Source organism: Theobroma cacao, chromosome 5, assembly GCF_053813885.1.
Source record: "Theobroma cacao isolate CCN51 chromosome 5, ASM5381388v1, whole genome shotgun sequence".
In the NCBI taxonomy this organism is placed as follows: domain Eukaryota; kingdom Viridiplantae; phylum Streptophyta; class Magnoliopsida; order Malvales; family Malvaceae; genus Theobroma; species Theobroma cacao.
The window spans coordinates 26,847,106-26,865,401 of NC_142643.1; the positions used below are offsets into that span (position 1 = coordinate 26,847,106).

The 18,296-nt window shown below is 34.5% G+C and overlaps 1 long non-coding RNA gene across 1 annotated transcript; it reads left to right on the forward strand.

Annotated features, from left to right (window-relative positions):
* Positions 1–339: 339 nt before the first annotated feature.
* On the forward strand, positions 340–17,843 carry LOC148762518 (uncharacterized). Its single transcript, XR_016026182.1, has 3 exons — positions 340–382; positions 16,777–16,856; positions 17,736–17,843. It is a non-coding gene; the product is annotated as an uncharacterized LOC148762518 (long non-coding RNA).
* Positions 17,844–18,296: the final 453 nt, after the last annotated feature.

The window sequence follows — 18,296 nt, forward strand, 5'->3', positions numbered from 1 at the left end:
AATATGAATTATGTATTTTGTACTTGTATATTACGTTTTAGCCAGTTTTGAAATTTTTGAGAAAAAAATGACCAAAATACCCCTATGTGGCGAAAATTTTATTTTGATTGTTTTTGATCTAAAATAGTATATATTCTCTAAAGACTCGATATCTAACAATGATTGCTCACAAGAAAGGAAAGAAACTGATATGTAAGCCTTGCGGGGTTCCGGTTGGCATTCCGGATAATGAGTGTCAATCGGGACGTCGCGGCGATTGTCATGGGCCTGAGGGAGGTTCCGGGTCGTGACAAGAATGAAGGCTATTAATGTGCTTGTAAGCTGGAGGACGTTTGGAGGCTAAAAGTTGAGCTTGATTGTTGGCGTGCCTTCGATTGTCAAGGTGAGTGGGATTTAATTAAATACATATGATGCATCTCACATAATGTATGCGCTGCCATGGTACTGAAATATTATGTGTATGCCTAGATGAGAAGGCTTAGACTAGAGAATTGATATGTATATATATATATGTGTGTATGTATATGTATGTTTGCCTAGAGGTATGTGCCTAAGCTAGAGAACAAATATGATTGTATGCCTAGATAAGGATGCTTAGACTCATTAGTTATCTAAGATAGGAAATTTATGTTTATGTGATTTGTGATGAGCCACAAGGTGGCATTGTGTTAGAACCCATGGTATGCAGGACCTAGAGCAAGAGGCCTACACATGGTGCAATATGAATTATGGATTAAGGACTGTGCTGAATTATGATGAATGGGCTGCCAAGTAGGTGTATGGCCCGATATGTATTTCGGTTAACGGCACAGCGATTAGGTGATATTAAATATGTGAGGCCAAAGGGCCATGATTATTTATGGAGATGATATATGCGTGAATGTGCGCATATTTGTGGTTGATTTAAGGATATGCATAAGGCTGTTAAGCCATGATTGATAGGATTGAATATGATGAATACCTATGTGGGGTTAAAGGCATAGGGCCTATAGATTTATTATGTCTTGTTTGATAATGCCTTAGAGATTTGAAGGCACTTAGAATTATACCGAGCTTAAAGATGACTGAAGCTTGTTGAATTAGAATATGATTTGATATGGACGTATGGAATATCACAAGCACAATGGCCTGATTTATGGATATGTGTTTTGTCTGATGGATGAATTCTAGATGTTGATTTAACTTGAGATTGAGTAGAGTCCCACGCCTTGTGACTTGGTGTGCTAGCAGGGATGATGGTAAGTTGGGATGATGGCATTAATCCCACTTGTGATTCCTACCTGCAGTGCTTTGATGCCATTTATTGAGATTACTCATGGTGATGTCAACTATTTGGAGATTTCTTTAGTCAATGATATGATTCTTCGCTAGCTGCTATGGCCTTGTGCGTGATTTGTTCTCTGCTCGTTGCTACGTCACGTGCGTGATTTGTTTCTCTACCAGTGACTTTGTCCTGAGCGTGATTTGATTCTCCACTGATTGGCCACCGAGCATGATTTGACCATGTCCAGGTTAGGACCATTCATTTGATTTCATTTGACTGTGATAACATGCATCGGGTATGGCATGATCTAATTTGAAATATGAATATATGGTGACCATTGTGAATGATATTTGATGAAATGCTTCGGAATAATCAATTATTTGTAAATGGGATTTGAGCTTGTGCTCAGTAACTAAAGTGTGCCTATGAAGCTCAATTTAATGATAGCAGCTTTAAAGATAAGCCTTGAATTTATATGATTTGATGTGGGACATAGAATTTGGAAATTGTGGATATGATACGCCATTGAGATGTGATCTGGCAGGACTTGATATGAGGAGTTGTGCATGTAGGATATTAAGATGATCCTCGCACCTTTGAATTAGAGATGTTTGATTATGAGTGTATTATGGCTAGATAGGCCTAGATATATAATTTATATGTGAAACATTATATTATGGTAGTATCCCCTCACTGAGTATTAAATGACTCACCTTTCTGTTGTACCATGTGCAAATAAGAGAAGCTATGGGGTTACGTGGCAAGTGTTGTCGATTGGACAGACATGTGATTGGCATCGGATAGGTCTCCATCATAACATGTCACTCTGCTAAGTTTGTGTGGGCCTTCCGCCTCTAATTTTGATTAGTTTGTAAAATATGTCAAGCATGGTGTGCTATTTGGATTTGTGCAAGGTTTGTTATGTACAAACTCGATTTGATGGCCAACGTACGACCTTATGAATATTTGTATGGATTATGAGCCAGGGATGATGCAATATATTTGAATTTTATTATAAATATTTGACTATTTGTTTATTAAATTCCTTGGCATTTGTGTTGCATGATTTTGGATTTTGAGGCTTGCTCAGGTCTAGTGGGCTTGTTTGTTGGGCTCGTGCGTCGCTCATGGCCTAGAGTTTGAGTTGTGACAATCAAACCACTTCAAAATCTCAATTCCATAAGTCATTAACCACATAACCATGTCAAAGTTGTAAATCATTTATGAAACCAAGTCTTTAGTGGACCAACTCAAAGAGTACATATATCTTATGGCTAAGGGACTCTAAGTTGAGGCATAGTGGATTCCCCACTTTCCCATTATCATGGGTAAATATAACTAAGGTAGTTAACCTTTACAAGTACAGTCCAATGCATATAGCCAATGACCTAATAACTCTCGTGCCATCCTTTACCCACAAGGCTAGCATCATTACCACTTCTGTTTGTAGCTAGGGTGATTTCCTATTAGGCAAAATAGCCAGTGAAATTGTCGCTAGTCCTGGTTCTAACTTAAGAGCTCCACCTAAAACCATTTTGACTCATTAAAACCTTGGTGAAATCCCTTCACCATTTATAGAGTGTGAAATTGTCGAGCTTGTAGTCTCCACTACCTAGGCTCAACATTTCTGTAACTTTCGTAATAACAATAAATTCGGGGTATCTATATTTTATAAAATTCTCATCATAAACTCATTACTTGACTTATTTAAAACAACACTTAGACAAGTTTAGTCATTTCAAAATAATAAACATTCAACATACATGTATCACATTGACAACATTGACTAATCATACAATTTAAAGGACTTGTTCCCATGCAATTTTATTATACAAAATATACATTATACACATGTACCTAAATTCGATTAACAAAACTAAATTAAAACATTTCTAGGCACCATTTCGTGAATACATTTTTCATGCATTTCTATAAAATATTTGAACGCAAGTCCACTCACCTGTTATGTTACTTTACCAAAGCCAACACCAACTATCTAAGCTCTTTAACCTTTTTAAACCTTGAAGCTCCAAGAGAACCTAGTTCAACACATAATTGTTATCAACTTTATCAATTAACTTAAACTACAAATCCAACTAGCATTCCAACACCCTCCAACCCCTTTTTCTCTTATATCAATTTCTCCTTGTTAATCTATTAGACTTAAAATGATTATAATTTTGATTATGACAAAATGATCAAATTTGCTTCAACATTATTTGAATGATCCTTGACAAATTATTGAAATGATTTAGCTCTTATACATTTGTTTTTACATGATTACAAGCTTGATTGTTTTAATTGTGTGAATTCTAGAAGCTATTGAACTATTATATACTTGTTCTACAAACGTCTCCAAGCTTGAATGACTTAATTGTATGAGTGTTATACTTGCTTAAAAAATTTTGATAACTCTATTATATAGAGTTATCTTACACATTTTTAGGCATAAAAATAGTTAAGTCCTTGTGTTTTTAAATTGATTCTAGGTAGTTTTCATGCTTTTTGTTATTAAGTTTAATGCATGTTGAATCATTTTTATTTCAAGTAATATAGTCCAATTTCATGATCAAAGTCCTAATTTTAGCCTATATTGATTTAGTCTTTTGTTGTTAAAGGTTTTCAAGTGTGCGGCGCTTAATAAGCAATGAACTGTGCAAAGTGGATTAAGGAGTCTCTTGAACATACTGTAGTGGTTTAAGCATAAATTGAACTATAAAAGTCCGATTCATGTGATTCATGGACCACTGGAGAGATAAAAGAAAGGGCTTCAACTTTGTGTTTATCACTTTAACTAGTTCTGATTGGATCATGGTCAAAATTAGGTTGGAAGAAGCTAGACTTTTTTAGTTTTCACACAACAAAACAAAAGAGCCAGTGTCTCAACCTCAAACCTCCAAGGTCGTAGCACCAAGCCCTACTCAGCATATAGGCACAATGAAACAGAGAGCTTGGTGTCACGGCACCAGTATGGGTTTCAAAAATTTTGCACATTCTAGGTTTTTTTTTTTAGGGCTTTTGATGGAGTATAAATAGGACTTTTCAACAAAAAAAAGGAGTGGTAGCTTTTTTAGAGAAAAAAAGAACATTTGGCACTAGTGAGAAATGAGAAAAAACCAAGAAGATTGAATATCAAAAAAAAAAGTTGATAGGATATTATTTCTTACTCTTTCTTTTGTTTTAAATATGAATTATTTTTTTATGAAAATGTTGTCTACTACAGATATGATGAACTAAATAGTTTTTTTATTTTTTTTTTGAATTATGGTTGATTTTAGCAAGTAACTTGGATTTTATCTTGTTTATTTCAAATTAATGATTATTGCTTCCATTTTGTTTGATCAACATGATGGATTGATATGGATTTCTAAATGCAACTTGACGAAGGGAATTTAGAATAGACCAAGAGTTTGAATAACATGTGTTTATTTAGCCTAGATTAGGTTAATTGATTAGCATTTAGGATAGAAATATACCTAAGTGCCTTGTGTATTCAAAAATAGAACATAAACATAATGAACCTTCCTTTAATTAATTCACATAGACATATAATGATTAACTAGAATAGGTATTTCTACAAGCACCTCAACAGAGACTTGTAGATAATTGTGGTTTCTAGGCTAACAATTCAACCCATTGATTTAGGTAAAACGAGAGAGATTAATTCAAATTAAAATGTTAAAGGATTCCATAGTCCTAAGCATTTAATCAAACATCTTTTTAGCAACTTCTGTTGTTTAGTCTTTAGTTTAGTATTCTTACTTAAACTTTGCTTTTAATTAATTTATCAAAATTTAGTTTATTGACTCCATGTGTTTTTGATGATAACAAAATATTCCCATTTATTGATGTCTAATTACATTATTTAAGTATGCAAGATAAAGTTTAAAACCCTTATTATTTGTTGTTTGGAAGCAAGTCAAGAAGCTTGCTTCATTACAAAATTGGTTAATCAGTTAAAGAAGTAGAGAAGAAAAGACTTCGTGAAGATAGCATGTTGATAACTGATTAACACAAAGCCTTAATCAGTTAAGGCAGAACTAGGCGCTGACTTAAAGTAAGACAGAAGACCCTTAATCAGTTAGCACTAGGCTTAACTGATTAAGGAAGTGTTGGAAGCTGAATTAAAAGACATGTTAATTGGTTAAGAGGTATGGTTAATCAGTTAGAGCACAAGGTTCTTGTCACGACCCAAATCCCGGGCCATGACCGGTGCGAGGGCTCAATGGACATAGCCCACTAAGCCCAAGCAAGCCTAGCTATATTATCCTGCTCATTATTCCATCAAATTACTAAAGTCACATTTCATAATTTAGAATCCAATTAATGCTATTCATTGACAACTTATAATGGCATTACCAACTAATATACATGTGTTGTCTAAACATATGTCTTAATAATTTACATTGGGTCTGTCTATACACAACAAAAGAGTACTCGACTTCTAGCGAAGAGACTTGGATCAATGTACAACTATTAAATGCCGAGACACCTACCAAGGGTCGAATATACGAAGACACTTCGACCTAGTTACCAGCTGCCTTGTGATCTGAAAACATGAAGTTGAAAACAGTGAGTATAAACCCAGTGAGTGAACAAGGAAGGGAACAAGCAACAGTAAGGAAGGATTTAAAAATCATGATGCACTTATTTCAAAACAATGCAATTTAATTTAGTGCTTATCAAAACCCCTTAGGAAAACCCCAATTGATTAAATCACTTAATGTAAAGGGTCCATGCTCAAAAAAAGATTTGAAGAATGAAAACTTTAATAACTTTCATGCAATTCAAGTCAAGTAGACGACGGGTCCTCGCCACAGCGGAAAGGCATTCTCACTATAGCGTAGCTGCAGCAAGAATGAATTTTCACTGCAACGACACTTGACTTAAATTATCAACTGGCTGAGGGTTTATTAGCTGGCCAAGGGTTTCTCACCAAACCCTTCATTTTAAACTTAATTTGTTTATTCCTTAATGTTGCAAGTCCATGCTCAACTATGGTAACAAAGAAGTGGAAAATAGCGCAACAATTGATCAGGATACTAAGCGAAACAGAAAGTTTTTCGCTGCAGCAGGATTCAAGCCATAAAACACAAACTTTTTCACTACAGCGAGAACCATGTCTGGTGAAACCCTCGAAAACCCGAGAGTTTCTCGCTGCAGCCAGAATGAATCTTGCTATAGCGAGAAACAGGGCACCAGTAAAAATTCCCCATTTCTTCAAGAAAAGGCCACCCTGTTCACATGACAAATGTAACATGAAACACATATAAATTCACAAAGCTTAACATGTCAAATTTCACATGCATTTCAACCATATACATATTCATGAACTTTCCATGATACACATATCTATATATGTATATATATATATATATATATATATATATATATATATATATATATCCATCATCATGCACACTCTCCCATCGTCATCAGCTCATGTGAACTCCCCACTAGCACATGGCTAGGTCAAAATCGGCTTATGCGTACTCTTACTCGCACATAGCTGGGTCATCATCGGCTTATGCGCACTCTTACTCGCACATAGTCGAGTCCACATCAACATACGAAAGAAACACCCAATGCATATTATACATATCATCATATTATGATAACACATAAACCATATATATAGCACATTTTCATAAGATAAAAAACACCTCACCAAAGGCTTGTTCCCAAGGTACATTTTTAAAGAAAAGCTGGATAAAATCTTTCAAATGTTTGTACAATTACATTCACATTCCCAAAACAAATTTTGAAATGCAAGTCCACTCACCGGTATTATTTGAGCCTTTAATCGATCCTAACTTCCTTAATTGTCCAAATGGGATGATGGGGCTTTGTTGGAACCTATCATCACATTAACATCACCAATTTGTCAATTCATATACTGATAAAGTCTAAAGCTTTCTCTTAGCTAGCTTCCAATTGCCATTTAAATGGCTATCTATTTTCACTACCCTAATCACTCTAAAATGAGTGGATAACCTCAACTACAAACATTCACAATTCTCTAAAATATCTACCAGCACATGCTATCCATAATTTTCGTAATTAAAATAAATCATATTTATAGGTATATATTTATGAAAATTTTTAAAATTGACATCCCCTACTCACCTTGGTAGCTTGAAACTTTGAAATTCTTTCCAATAAATTTTTCAAGCTATTATGAGAGCTCTCTCTCTTTTTCTCTCTCTAAACACCTAGCTAGTGAGAGAAAGTATGAAAGTGGGATTTTTCAAGGGTTTTAAAGTGAGAGAGTGAAAGAGCACAAGGATTTCATGAAAATGTGCACCGAGGCATGGAAAATTGGAGCTAGAGAGAGAAAGTTATGGAAGCTTGAAGAGGACTCCCATAGAGGATGAAGAAACGTGAGAGGGAAGAAGGAAGAAGAAGAAGAAAAGCTACTGGAAGAAAGATATTTATAGCTCATACTTATTCAACTCCTCTTGAAATTACGAAAATGCCCTTTAGCAATTTAACTTGTTCTTCTCCAATCCTTTGTGCAATTCTTTTTATTCTTTTGACACTAAGACAAGGTCCACAATGATCTAAACTATTCAAGTTTACGAAAACTTAAAATTTTGACTCGGGGTGCAAAATGACCAATTTGCCCCTATTGTGAAAATTATCGAAACTTCTAGTTTTCTTCGTGTTTTCCTCAATACACATTATTTATTCGGTCTTATGCCTATTTAGACCTTAAACTATCATAAAACCTTCTTCTGGGAGCTTTTTAAAGGAAATTATGAAACGACCCTTGGCTCGTATTATTGCGTCTATGCGTAGTTATGAGCCTATAGGGGTTGAGGTCTCACAGTTCTAGTATCGTCAAGCATCAAAAACAAGTTTGAAAATATAGTTAATCATTGAAAGGAGCCAAAATTCAAGCATCTAAGTTGTCTATGTTCACTTTATTCAAGTGTTCAAACTTAAGAAAGCTCACTTCATTCAATCAAAATTCATCTCATTTCATTTCAATTCAATTCAGTGGCATTTGGTTATTATCGTTGTTCAAGCAAACCACTTGTTGAAGTCATCCTTTGTAAACAAAAATCGACTAACAAATTCAACTATAGGCACCTATCATTCAAACCACTTTTAACAAGCCATCTCATTTTCAATGACAGAAATCACTTTATAATTTTTTATCTAAATATAATTGACATCCCATTTGTTGATTTTGCATATGCAAAAATACATATTGAACAAGTAATATAGATAGTAAATCCATAATCATATTCCACAAGGATTTGCTTCTAATTCTTCATTAAGTACTAAAATTATGACAAATTAATCTTATTCAAGTAACTTAATTTTGTAGACAATTAATTAAAACTAAATTCAATGAAAAACTAAACTAATTAAAAAAAACTAAAAATTCACTAGAGAAAGGCCATAGATTAAAACCTAGGATTATGGGTTCATTCAACACTTCATCTGACACCAGATTCTCTTATTATTTACATTCGTGGGCAGTTTTGCTAACCTATGTTGGTCCCAAGTAAATGTGCTAGAGGGGGTGAATAACACTTTTTTGCTCTTGATAAAATTGGCTCCAAATTAAGAGCAAGTTGAAAATCAATAATGACTAATTCGATGGAAGATGAGGGATGATTTAATAAAGAATGAAAGTAAAACAAAAATAGAGTAGACAATACTCAACAATTTATAGTGGTTCGGTCAAAGACCCATATCCACTACCTTGATTGTTCAACCAAGGATTTTTCAAAATCAACTCACTAAAAGTAGTGGAATTTCCAAGCTCCCACCAAGCTTTACAATGGCTTTTAGCAGGCTCAGCCACAACCTTATACAATGGCTTTTCTCGGGATCAACCAAAACCCAAACTAACTTTTCTAGGCTAAGTTATAACCTATACACCTAATCAAGCAATCCAAGCTTGAATAAATTCCCTTAGAGTGTCTTGCACACTCTAAGTATACAAGGAGAAGAGAAATAAAGGTTTACCTATGATCACTGACTTGATCCAAGTGGTACAAAGTGAAGTGCTTGAATCTTTTACAAGGATAGGAGTAAAGTACAAAAAGTTTGCTGAAGGTTTTTTGTAATTTTTGAGCTCTATTGATCTTTGAGTCACCAAATCTTGTTCTTAGCCATTGGGAAGGGTTTTTATACTTGGAGAAACAGCTTTGATGGGAGTTTGATAGATTCTGACCATTAGGGAACAGTTTGGAGTCAGTTTTAACCGTTAATTTGTCTTTTAGCATCCAAGTTCAAGGTGGCAGACAGAGTGCTCTTAGTTAACTAACTTGCTTCTTAGTCGATTAAGTTGATTTTGTCTTCTAACCCCAGTTTTAGGCAATAAGCTCTTAGTCTACTAACGATTCCTCTTAGTCGATAAGTCGGTTCTGTTTCTGAACTTGACTTTTGGCAGTAAGCACTTAGTCGACTAACAATATCTCTTAGTCGATTAAGTTGATTCTATTTCTGATCCCGCCAACTCCATTTTTGAATTTTAGCTGATTAATTCCCATCTTTATCCAACTAAGTGGCTTTTGTTTTATGACTTTGATTGTAGCTCCTCAACCTCATGAGATTTGATATTTACTTTTTAATGATTATTTTATTATTACCATACATTTTTCAACCTACACACTCAAGTAGCATTGTTAGACATAAATGAATGGGAATGTCTTATTATCATCAAAGACTAATGGAGCAACAATCTCCCCTTTTTGATGATGACAAAACATTCCTTGATTAACAGCACAGTGTCTATTTATTCCTTTTTGTTCTGCACAGAATGAGGGTTTTCTCCCCCTGAGTGTGTGCTCCCCCTTAATGCATAATTTTATTCTTTAACTCAGCAAGTTTTTATTACTTCTTAAAAGAATGACAGGTATATATATATATATATATATAAGCATTTGATGGAATATCATCAATATTGTAACTAACTATCTGTCATCGATTTCTTGTTATCAGACATTATCCATTCCAAAACTAGATGCCATAACCCATCCAACAAAAATATCAGCATTCATATTCATTCTCAACCAAATTCCATTCATAATATCATAACAAAAATTAGTTATCAGCATAACAGCCCAATATCAACACCCAATCTTTAAACAGCAATAGACAAAATGATATAAACATCAAGAACAAATTTAAATGTTTAACCATTCACAACTAAATAATATAAACAGCTTATCAGCATCTCATTTTCAACACAATAACATAAACAGCTAAGTCAAATTTAAATGTTCAACTATCAGCAAAACAAAAATAGCTTAATTCCTAAATTACCCCTAAATCATTTCTATCTTCTATTTCCCTTAAGCTTTCTATTACTCCCCCTTTTTGTCATTATCAAAAAATGAGCATCAAGGAGCTGATGAAGATTCTGAGGGAGTTGATTCATTTGTTCCATAGTGAACAGCAAGGGGTTTTGGAAAGGATGCAGGGGAAGCTCTTTGGGATGAGGATTTAGCAGGGGATGTGTTTGAGATTTGTACTGGATCCTGAGTGGAAGTTTTGGCAGCAGGCTTGGTTTTGTCAACTAGCCTTAAGGATTTTCTTCTTTTGATGGTTTATGTCTTGGTGGCCATGGTTTTCTGCCTTTACCAGTCGGTTGGGATTTGGCTTTGGTGGATACAGCTGCTTGCTCTTGCTCCTTATCAGCAGGTTTACTTTCTTTGGCAATGTGAACCGATTCAGGAGACTTCCTTGCTGATGCTGATGTCTACGCTTTAGATTTTGCTGCTTCTTTCTTTACTTGTTCTTCTCTGACCATTTGATGAAAAATATCCATGATTGATACTTCCTCAGAGTTAGATGGAGAAGGCTGTTATGGCTGAGGTCCCTCAGGTGGAAGGTTGTCATTAAAAGATCCAAGTATTTCAGTGCCTTCAACTGATTCTTCTTCATTTTGAGGCTCAAGCAAGGGAGATTTCCTTGGTTGATCAGATTAACCTTTAGCTTGAAAGACATGATCTTTAGCAGCTTGTTCAGCTTGTACTGGACTTGCAGTTGCAGAAGAGTCTTCAGTTACAGGGTCAGTAGTAGACTTTCCTTTTTCCTTTATCATATTTTCCAGTTCTTTCAATTTTTATTCAATTTGTTACATCTTTGCTGACTGATCAGTGAGTTTTCCATTGATCCTCATCAATAAGTTCAAAATCAAGTCATTAGAGATTTGAGAAGGGTCTCTGTCTGAGCAAGAATTGTAGAGGGCTTGAGGGTTTTAAAAAAATTTTCACCTTCAAGTTTGTACCCCATCTTTGGCAAAATTCCAAGGTAAATTGCCTAGTCCTTGCTCTTTACTTGATCATTCTCAAACCTTGAGCTCCATATCCCCTTTTTCTTTACCAGTGAGGTGATTATATTCCATAAGGCAAATTTACTTTATCAATCTGACAAGCTCCTCTCATCCTCTCAATCATGAATCGACCCAAGTTAAGTGGAGCAACATTGAAGGCATGCTCCATTAGCCACATGTCCTGAATACTGACATAGCCGAAACTTCCACTTCTCTAATGAATATGTGCACCAATAAAGTAATGTAGGATTCTAATGTGAGGGCTTTTGATAAGATTGGCATAGCTTTTGGAGGAATATCTTTCTTTCTTTCTTGTGATTACCTCCCACAAAGATGAAGGATCATAGTTCTCAGGAATTTCATAATCACCATCTTCACATTCAATCTGCAGCAGACTTCCCAAATTTGCAGCAATCACCATAAACTCGTTTCCATTTAAGAAGACATTCAGACCATCATCACTAAAATCCTCTAGGTCTTCAAGTTTATTCTCATCTAATGCTATGCTTGCATAAAATTCCTTTACAAGACTAGCACTATATGTTCTATTTTTAAAATTGCTAAATTTCTTCAATTTCATTTCCTCAAAATAATATGATAAACCTACTTGAATTTCAGGGGCCTCATCAAAGATCTCCTAGTCAATAAATTTACCACATGTAATAGGAGCATTCTCTATCTTTTTGAACCTATCCTCATGAACTTTGTTTCTAAACTTTGAGAATGGAAGATTACCTTTCTTGGAGAATTTTTCTTTTTCTTTCTTTGTCTCTGCTTTGTTCTTCTATTTTTGCTTTTTTCCAGTTTTCACAACAACAGAAGCAGACTCAACTTTTTTCTTCTTTTTCTGAATTTTTGCTGGTGAACTCTCTTCCATTGGCCGTTTACCCTTTTTCTTTCCTAGGATGTCTTTAGGCAGAGACGATTTGGCCATTTGGTTTTGAGCAGTTTCTGGCTTAGGGTTTTTTAAGTTTAGGAATGAGGAATTTTAATTTTAAGAGGGTAGATTTCAGATGAGAGAAAATGAAGAGAGAAGGAGTTAAGAGAGATTAACTTTTCTCAAAACCGTCAATCTCCCCCTCTTTAAATATGGTTGGTAACTCTCTTTTTCAAAATTAAAAAATTTATGTCTCATTTTAATTTATTGTTAAGCGGTTTTTTATTTCTTTTTCTTCACCCGATACCCTATCTCTGTTTCCTTTTATTATTTTATTCATTCTTTCTTGGTCCCTTAACTAACTAAGTCTTATCTCTTTCTAACTGAGTCTTATTATTTAAAGAGACAGAATACTCTTAGTTGATTAAGCGATTCTCTTAATCAACTAAGTGCCTATTGTCTTGTGAATAGAAAGCTCAGAAATTTTCTTACAGCTCCTGCACATTAACCATCTCTAAATTTCTCCTAATCTCACAAAATCTTTCCTCATTTAGGGGCTTAGTGAATATATCAACTAATTGTTTCATTGTGCTAACAAACTCAATTTTAATGTCTCCTTTAATCACATGATATCTAATAAAGTGATGCCTAATTTCAATATCTTTGATCCTAGAGTGCTGGACAGGATTCTTTAAGATGTTGATGGCACTTGTGTTATCACAAAATATTGGTACAATATGCAAGATTATTCCAAAGTCTTTTAATTATTGTTTGATCCATAAAATTTGAGCACAACAATTACCTAAAGAAATATATTCAACTTCAGCGGTGGAGAGTGCAACTAAGTTTTATTTTTTACTCAACCAGGACACAAGCTTATCTCCTAGAAACTGACATGTTCCACTAGTGCTCTTTCTATCTATTTTGCTTCTAGCAAAGTCTGCATCTAAATATCCAATAAGATTGAAGGATGTTCCTCTAGGATACCACAATCCTAAATGTTGTGTGTCTATAAGGTACCTAAAGATTCTTTTTATAGCAGTCAAGTATGACTCTTTAGGTTATGATTGAAACCATGCACATAAACATAGACTAAATTGAATATCAGGCCTACTAGCAGTTTAGTACAGTAGGGATCCAATCATACCTCTATGAAGCTTTTAATCAACGTTCTTTCCTTTTTCATCTTTATCAAGCTTGGTAAAGGGACTCATTTGAGTGCTTATTGACTTTAGCTTCAGCATATCAAACCTTTTTAGCATGTCTTGCATGGATCTTTCTTGGTTTAAAAAGATGCCATCCTTGCATTGCTTGATTTGGAGGCCAAGAAAGAATTTCAATTCGCCCATCATGCTCATTTCAAATTCACCCTGCATTTCCTAAGCAAAGTTCTTGCATAAGTCCTCATTAGTAGCACCAAACACAATATCATCCACATAAATTTAAACAACAATTAAATCATTCATGCATTTCTTAATAAATAATTGTGAGGCCTTGACCTCTATAGGCTCGTAACTAGGTATAGACACAATAACACGGGCTAAGGGTAGTTTCATCATTTTCTCTAATAAGCTCTCAGAAGAAAGTTTTATGATATTTTAAGGTCTAAATAAGCATAAGACAACATAAATGATGTGTAATGATGAAAACACAAAGAAAACTAGAAATGGTAATAATTTTCACTATAGGGGCAAAATGGTCATTTTTACCTTGAGTCAAAATTTTTCAAGTTTCGTAAATCCAAGCATGTCTAGACCATTATGGACCTTGTCCCAGTGTCAAAAGTGTAAAAAGATTGCACATATGGGTGGAGAATGACAAGCCAACTTACTAAGGGCATTTTCATAATTTTCAAAGGAGTGGATAAGCTTGGGCTATAAATATCTTCTCCTTTCAGCAGCTTCTTGAATTTTCAGCAGTTTCTTCTTCTTCTTCTCCTCCCAATTCACGTTGCTTCCATCCTCTATGGAAGCTTGATATGGAGCTTGCATAATTTTCTCTCTCTAGCTCTAATTTTCATACCTTTGTGTCTTTTTGACTAGAACCCTTGTATTCTTTCACTCTCTCACTTCAAAACCCTTGATAAATCTTATTTCCATACTTTCTCTCACTAGTTGGACGTTCTAAAGAGAGAAAGAGAGAATTACCCCATTTGTTTGGAAGCTATTGAAAAAGAATTCAACTACAAAGAAACCCTAGGGTGAGTGATGAACCAAGCTTGATTTTTAGTTGTGAATAATGGCTAGCAATTGGGATTATGAGCTGTTTGATTGTTGAGTATGTTCATTCTTTTTATAGTGATTAAGATAGTGAACATAGATAGCCATTTAAAGTGACAATTGAAAGCTTGCTAAAGGACAGCTTTTAGGGTTTATGAGTATGAATTGACATTATGGTAATGTTAATTTGATGGTAGGTTCTAACGAAGCCCCATCACCCCAATTGGATCATTAGGGGAATTAGAGTCAGCTAAAGGCTCAACAATATACCGGTGAGTGAACTGCCTTCAAAACTTGTTTTGGGAAATATAATGTATTTGCCACACATTTGAATGAATTATCAAGTTTTTCATAAAAACAAGTGCCTTAGGAATAAGCTTTTGCTCAATGGTTTTATGTTGTGATATGTGATTGCTATGGCTTCATGCACTATTGCAATATGATGATATATATATATGTGTGTGTGTGTGTGTGTGTGTGTTGTGCATGACGATTGTTATTGTGTATGATGACTGTAACCGTGTGTGTGGACGATGTTGGGGGATGCACATGCCGGTAATGATGGTGGTGTGAGAGATGGATGATGATAGTGCATGTGTGCACGATGTGGGGGGATGTACACGATGGCACTGATTGTGCACGATGTGGAGGAATGCACATGATGGCGCTGGCTATGTGCACGATGTGGGGGGATGTACATGAGCCGAGTGCGATTATGATGATATGGATGTTATTTATGTATGTCAAGCCCAGCTCTACAATATGTTTATTATGCCATTCCTACATAAGAATGCATGCTTGCTTACTTGGGTACCTCAAAAATCGTTAAAGGGCGGTATTGTACCAAATGGTACAATTAAGTTGAATTAAGCCTCGAACTAGTCCAAATAGAGATTTTAAGATAAATTGAGAATTTTAAAATCCCAGAATGACTTAAAATGGTGATTTGGAGTTCGAGGACGATTTGGAGTCAAATGGTCATTTTGCTACCCGAGGTTAAAATGTGAGTGTTGGATGAAATTTTTGACTAAGATTGATCATTTGGAGTATAATTTGAGTTTGAGAAGTAAAAAATTTTAATTCTGACATTTTTTGAGCATAGGGGTAAAATAGTCATTTTGCCACCCAATGGCAAAATTATAATTTTACACCACGCAACACTTGTCCAGCACATGGATTTTACCCAATATTATCATAGATAATTGAGGAAATTTAAGTGGTGGAGAGAGATTGCTTAATGGGTAAGTATGACACATGGACCAATGGAATGGTGACATGTGTCAAATTTTCATCCATTTATTATTTGGCTTAAAAATCAGCACAAAATCAGCCTATTTCTCTTCATTATGGCCGGCCAAAGCAAGAACAAAGAAAGAAAAAGGAAGAACAAAACCCTAGGTGGAAAAATTCAAAGGAAAAGTGTGAAAATTCAAGGAAACAAGTGAAAAAAAGGTAAGATTTTTCAATTAAGCTTGAGATCTCTCTTTCTTAAGCATTTTTTCTTATTTTCCATGGTTGAATCACAAGATATCATGAAGGATAGTGTGCTGATCAAACCCTAGGAGAGAGAATTTGATGATGATTTGATAGATTTTTAAGATATATAGATGTTTTTAGTTGTTTATGATGTTAAATGTAAAAATTAAGCTTGAAATTCACATATTCCTCATGAGTTCATCATTGGCCGAATCTTCCTTGTGGAGTGTTGATGGTGGATTTGATTTTATTTCAAGTAAATTGGTTATGAAATGATGAATTATGGTGAGAAAATCAAGTAGGAAAAATCATAGTGTTGATGCATTCACCATGGCCGAATTTTCCAAGAGAAAATGTGAAAATGATTTTGCTAAATTTTATGCTATTTAATTTGTGTTTTATGATTTGCAGAATTGGAAGAAAAATGGAGTTAAATTGGACGTATTGGCCAATTAATCGGGTGATAGATCGAATTAGGCCAATACCATTTTATGTAGGTACATAATTGAATTTATATTGAACACCGTATTTAGATAGTTACCCGAGTATTTCACATCCCATTTCATGCATTAATATAAAGCCTGAATTGGTTTTACAATGGTTTAGCACAAATGTACTAAATGGCTTATTGTGCATTATGTCTAAGTGGTGAGCTTTCTGGCAAAAGTAAAGAGATAGTACCCGAGGATCAAGAATCAGAGTATTCAGAATTCGACTCCCGAAATAGTGAGTAACCTTATCATCATCTTGATTATCTGAAGTAAATTTTAATTTGTTTTTGTGATTTTATGGAAAATGAGTTTAAATGGCAAATCTTTATGTTTTATAAACAAAATGTGATTAAATGAAATGATTTTATAAAATTGTCTTGAAATTGAAAGATGGTTTTGAAAATGGAGTAATTGGAGACTAATAGCTGTGTTATAAATCATGGTTTGAATTGAATGGTTTATGATAATATTTGTATGAATGGCTGAATTGGTATTTGTGTTGAAAATGTATAAACTGTTAAGTTGCCTTGAGAGGCTGTAAAATAAAATAATTGCCATGTCATGCTGTTAAATTTTATTGAATTGGTGGGTTATAAATTGGTCGCTGCAGTGGACGGGTTCCGTGGACCAGCCTATTAGAGGGTCATGGTAACCCTATTATATTCTTACCTTAGTATGAGAGGCGCGGATGGATAACTCTTGAGGTTAACACTTTAGAGTTCACTTCACGCCAAACCACCATGTGAGGGTGAACTCAGCCAACGCTAAGGAACGACTATGTTTTCAAAATAAAAACATGATTTATGCGTACATAACTTTTTAACAGCCTTGGCGGACTCGGTTAGGATAGCCCTTGGCCAAGGTATCCCTGATAACTGAGTATGAGAATGATTTTGGCACGAGCCAAACTTTTCAGGAAATCATAAGCCTCGTTGTTTATTTTGGTGAAATGAATCTATTTTATCTTATTAAAATGAGTTCAAAATGCTGAGAATCATTTTTATGCTAATTTATTTTATCTATCTCCATTTACTTAGCTTTAGATATTTTAGATGGTATTTGTTTACTCACTGGGATTATATAATCTCACCACCCTCTTTTCCACCCATTTCAGGCTCAAGATAGTTGGTAGATAGCTCATTTCGTTGAGGGCTACAGTTGGACTTGCATCCTCAAAAACTGTAGGTTTACCACTTTAGATACTTTTGGACGTTCGTGAGCCCACGTGTCACTGTAAATTAAATTTTATACTTTAGTTATCTGTATTACAGTATGTATGAATTTATTTAGCTTTTACGCTACAAAAATTATTTACCGGTAACTCTATAAATATTGTTTTATAAGAAAATAGAATATTTTGTTGAATATTTTTATTATATTCAAATAGTCATAATTTCATTTTAAAAGAAAGTTTTAGACGTTTAAACTTATTTTTTATTATGAATTATGTGTTTTATACTCGCATACTACATTTTTAGTTGGTTTCGAGATTTTTGAGAAAAAATAACCAGGATGCCCCTGTGAGAAAAAAATTATTTTTCTATTGTTTTGATTTGAAAATAGTTTATAATCTCTCAAAACATGATACTTAACAACTGTTGCTCACAGGGGAGGTGCGAAAACTGATATTAAAGCCTTGCGAGGTTCCGGTTGGCATTCCGAGCAATGAATGTCT